The sequence below is a fragment of the Tursiops truncatus genome, chromosome X, assembly GCF_011762595.2.
Source record: "Tursiops truncatus isolate mTurTru1 chromosome X, mTurTru1.mat.Y, whole genome shotgun sequence".
NCBI lineage: Eukaryota > Metazoa > Chordata > Mammalia > Artiodactyla > Delphinidae > Tursiops > Tursiops truncatus.
The window spans coordinates 6,913,118-6,918,557 of record NC_047055.1 but is presented as its reverse complement, the minus strand read 5'-3'; the positions used below and the strand labels follow the sequence as shown (position 1 = coordinate 6,918,557).

The 5,440-nt window shown below is 38.4% G+C and overlaps 1 non-coding gene across 1 annotated transcript; it reads left to right on the top strand.

Moving 5' to 3' along the window:
• The first annotated feature begins 3,930 nt into the window (after window positions 1-3,930).
• TRNAA-UGC (transfer RNA alanine (anticodon UGC)) lies at window positions 3,931-4,002 on the top strand. The gene has a single exon. It is a non-coding gene; the product is annotated as a tRNA-Ala (tRNA).
• Window positions 4,003-5,440: the final 1,438 nt, after the last annotated feature.

The following is a 5,440-nucleotide window of genomic DNA, read 5'->3' as shown; positions in this document are numbered from 1 at the left end:
TTTAATAAACCTCAAAATAGAGGACAGTATGGTGATCATTTTCAGCAGTATCATCTGGACCACAGAAAGTTCTGGTTACCCAGCAAAGACTGAAACCAAACTTAGTGCAAGAAACCAAATGGAGTGCCTCGTTGTTCGCAGTCAACGACAATTACATAATATTTGGGATACCTTTTTCTCCTCAGTGATCTGTGGCTTTGGTTTAGCACGAAAGTGAAAGAGTAATGGAACTATTAATCTTCATTACCCTAATAGTCCTCAAAGTCCTATTAGGGTAATGAAGATAGAAACTGTTCCATCTTCTTCACGTCATTATGGTCATTGACGACCTGAGAAGCAATATCAGCCCCTCTCCACATCGGTGCTCTCTTATTTCCAACTCTAAAATGGAGAGGATTTTCTGAAGGCAAGGGGTTATGGCTTTGAAATTGAGATTGATGTTTACTAGAAATTTTACACTCTAGCCTAAAACTGGCAGCAGAAACATGTCTCTCAAGGTATTCAAAACATACACCAGGGCTTCCCTGGTGGCGCAGTGGTTGAGAGTCCGCCTGCCGATGCAGGGGATGCGGGTTCGGGCCCCGGTCCGGGAAGATCCCACATGCCGCGGAGTGGCTGGGCCCGTGAGCCATGGCCGCTGAGCCTGTGCATCCGGAGCCTGTGCTCCTCAATGGGAGAGGCCACAACAGTGAGAGGCCCGTGTACCGCAAAAAAAAAAAAAAAAAAAAAAAAAATACATATTTTGGAAGAAGCTCCTTGGTAAATGTTTAAAATACATTTAGAAACTCACTTGGTGAGATTCTATAGCTTCAAATGTGATTATAAGCAGAGACCAGGGTTATACCTCAAAAACAAAACTCAACAGAAGTTTGGGCACTCAGTGGGAAAAAGAGTATTCAGCTCCCAATATCCATAATGAATTGGGACATAGCACTGAGCAAATCTTAGAGAAATACTGAAACTTTCTCCCCACCCTCCCTCTCACTGCTACCAATTTTCGCTGTACAAGACATTTCTTCACCCAAAGCCTTAGAAACTATTCACTTGATTCTTCAGATCCATAATAATCTGCTTCTCATGCCCTCAGAGTGAGCCTCAGCTGGCCCCTGAGTAATGAAAGACAGTGGTTTTCGAGTTTGGTTTCACATTAATATCATCTGAGGAGCTTTACAAAACCCCAGCGCCTCAGTTCTACCCCAGACCAATTAAATGAAAAGCTGAGGGTAGAACCCAGACGTAGGTATTTTTGAAAGCTCTTCAGGTGATTGTAGTATGTAGCCAGGTTTAAGAATCCCTGTAATAGTGTACCTTCTGCAGGCCCCTGCCGCTTCAGAGCCTTGAAGGAATATGTCCTGCTGCCCACCATCCCCAACTCCACCTACCCCAAGTTCCTGAACCAAAGAAGTCTGTGGAGGTCTCCAGAGTGCATGGTACCTTTTGCTATTGTTTTATTGTTCAGCCAAGATGAATGCCAGATGAGAGATAATTGCTGAATTGTCACAGGATATAGACCAGGACATAGACTCAAACATGTGGAATACACCCAGTGGCCAGAGCAGATGGATATGGAAGGAAGCCAAAACTTTCTCCAAAAGTGACAGCTGGGGTTGGATTTGGGAATCATCCAGCTTTGGTTAATATCAAGCTTGAAGGTGATGATAAGCTCCCTCCGTCTCTAGGAAATAAAATCAGGGCCAGGATTACGATCAAGCAACTGAGGCACTCAACGAGGGCACAGAATTTTAGGAGCCATCAAAAACATCAGTAAATTGGACTTCCCTGGTGGTCCAGTGGTTATGACTCCGCGCTTCCACTGAAGAGGGCGTGGCTTTGATCCCTGATCAGAGAACTAGGATCCCGCATGCCATGTGGCGTGGCCAAAAAAAAAAAAATCAGTAAATCAAAATGCACATTATTCTAATGTAATATTTTAAAAATTTGAAATCAATGAAAAATCTATGATGGACAAAATTTTAAATAAATATGGGATCCAACCCTGCACTTGAATAACTCAGTCACTTCCCTCATCCTAACCCAGGCTCTGTCCGATCCTGTCATCCCAATCCTGGCCCTGAGACAGACGCATCCAGGCCCCAAGCCCACCTAAAACCCAGAAGAGGATGCTACTCTTATTCAGGAGAAAGGTAATGGGACTCCTACCCCAGTACCTCATGAGGTGACTAGGCATGAAGTAAATTGTACGCTGAGCTTCTTTACCTACGGCTCGTCAGGAAAGCAACCATCCTTTACCCCCAAATAATCTAATGAAACCTCACCATGATCCTCCCAATATAAATCCAAAGCCGTGGAATGAGAAGAAAGGATGAGAAACCCTAGGGAAGGAATTTTCCCCAAAGCCCTGCTTGGTGTATTGGAAGGCAGTGGAAGAATGTGATTTAATGGATAGAAGGAGGCAGCTGTTTGCCTGTTGCTTGACTTTTTACAGTTAAACCTCTTGATAGCTCTGTCCCCAGATCAATAGTCCCTAAAATGATTCTCTAATGGTTAAATTTCAGGCATCCAGCAGCTTTGGGAGAGATGTAGGGATGGAAAAATTCCAAGTTCTCTCCATGGGGTACTCATGAAAATAATGACTTAAGAATGAATAAATGAGTGAATGGATGAATGGGTGGGCACCAGCTGTCTCTGCATTAGAATAAAATCTGTTGTCTACATTTTCAAGGTCACACAAAAAGATATGGTGGAGTCAGCAATGAGAACCCTGGCTTGTCAATTCCATGTTCATTATTGCTCAAAAAATGTTATATGAAGTAAAATAAAATTACACCAGTACTATCAAGAAAAGTGATAACAATAGATACATATTAGGAAAGAGGATTTTTGCTTTATATAATAGTTGGTTGGAAATGTAAAAGCATTTTTTATAATTAAATCTTTTCATATATTAAGAAAACTGAGATGCTGATTTAAAAAGTAGGAACTAAAAAATCATGCCCATATACATCAAAAATTAGAAATTATGATATAAATATTAAAAATTGTAATCAAAGAAATACAAAACTAAATAGTTATATATACCATTTGTTACCTATTAAATTATAAAAGATACTGATGCTCAAGGATGACAAAGTTTTATGAAACAAGAACCAAATATTGCTGGCAGAACTATAAATTAGTACAAATTTTATAAACTTATGGAAAGAAACAGCAATCTATAGCAACCTTCAAAAATTTTCAAGAAGTATGACGTAGAAATTATACTTTGGTGACTATATCATAAAGAAATAATCATAAATACAGACATATTAATAAATAATGATGACCCTCTCAGAGTTATTGTATAATAAGAAAAAGTAGAAAAATGTAAACATTTAACTGTAGGGAATGGAATAAAATAAATTAGAGCACATTCATGTGATCACATAAAATGCAGGCCTTTAAATTTTATTTGGAAAAATGTGGGAAAATGTTGATTATATAACGTAAATCGGAATAATACAGAACTGTATATCCAGTTTACTCTAAAAGAAAGACTGGAAAATTAGTGACCCTACGTGGAAAAGTTGTTATCTCTGATAGTATAAATATATGTTCTAAAGTATCAATAATGAGCTTATATAATTTTTATAATCAAACATATAAATAATACATAATTTAATTGGATCCTCATAAAGTAATGGATTCCTGGATCATTATACCTCTGTCTTTGTTTTCTCCATATAACCTGCTGTCACTTTTCCTATGAAAATGTTTTGTGAATTGTGGTTTTACTGCCTCTATGGAGGATAAAATATTATATCTTTTATAAAGCCATCGTTGAACTACTATCTATGATATTCTCCAATTTCCTGTATCAAAATTACATACACATGACATAATATTGCTTTTTTTAAGGTAAAATGGTTTGGCTCAGGCAAGTTTCTTTGGTTATACACTGACAAAGTTTATTAAAAATGATTACATCAACATGGGGATGTAGCTCAGTGGTAGAGCACCTGCTTTGCATGTATGAGGTCCTGGGTTCGATCCCCAGCATCTCCACTTGATTTCTCCTTGTTTAATTCTTGGAAAATATGGCTAGTGCAAGTGAAGATCTGAGTTTAAAAAATTATTACATCGAGATAAATATAATTAACACTGCTGTACGTTATATACGGAAGTTAAGAGAGAAAATCCAAGGAAAAATATTTGTTTTTTCTACTTCTTTAATGTTGTATCTATATGAGGTGATGGATGTTCACTGAACTTTTTGTTTGTTTGTTTGTTTGGGTTTTCTTTGGCCACACTGCATGGCATGTGGGATCTTAGTTCCCCAACCAGGGATGGAACCCACTCCCCCTGCATTGGAAGCATGGAGTTTTAACCACTGGATGGCCAGGTAAGTCCCAGATGTTTACTAAACTTATTGTGATAATCATTTCATGATATATATAAGTCAAACCATTGTGCTGTACACCTTAAACTTATACAGTGCTGTAGGTCAATTATATCTCAATAAAACTGGAAGAAAAATATTTTTTGAGCATCTACTATGTGCCTTGTACTATGTTTGGCACTGGGCATTTAATGGTAAACAAGGCATAATTAATTCTTGATATAATCAATTTTAAAGCCTATTTGAGGAGATAGATAATAAGAAAAAAACCACAAAAATAAGCAAATAATAAAGTGTTGAGAAAGAATAACCAGTTGTTGTTGAGACAGGGGAAACCTACTTTAGTACTTTACACTGGATTTCCAGGAAAGACATCAGGGAATGTGTGGTATTTGTACTGAGAACAGAATGACAAACAGAAGTCTGCCATGCAAAGATCCAAAAACAGACCATTGCAGGCAAAAAGAACTGCTAGTGTAAAGACCATGAGGTAAAAAGTGATTGCATATTCCAACACTATCAAGGAATCCAAGGCTGGAGTGGTTGATGAGTTATGGGGAAGAGCATACAGATATGGTTGGAAAGAGAGGTAAGGGCCAGATCATACAGGATATTGTAGCTGCTGTTAGGAGTTGGAATTTTTTGTTAAAATTGGTAAGGAAGCACTGGAAGTTTTTAAACACATAGAAGAAATTTGATGTATTCTTTTTAAGTCACTTTGTCTCTTGTAGGGTAGGTGAATTGTAGCAGGAAAAGAGAAAGGGAACAATTTAGGAGGCTCTCAAGTGACCCAAATGTGATATGATTATGGCTTAGACTAAGGTGGAGAAGTGGAAATGAGAAAAGTAGATGGTTTTAAGGAATATTATTGGAGGGAAATCCAACAGTGTCTGTTGATGGATTGGAAGTATTCTGAGCCCAATTTGGTGGGGTTGGGGAACAAGTTGCCCTGAGCTATCTTCTTAGCAGGTCTTGGTGGCTTACCTGGTGATGTAACCCAAACCTTCATTCTTGAGTGCTCTGAGACCTGAGTCTGGGGATGCTGCACTTGTTTATTCACAGTTACAATGGGGCAAGAGAGTACCAGGAGGTACCAGGAGAACA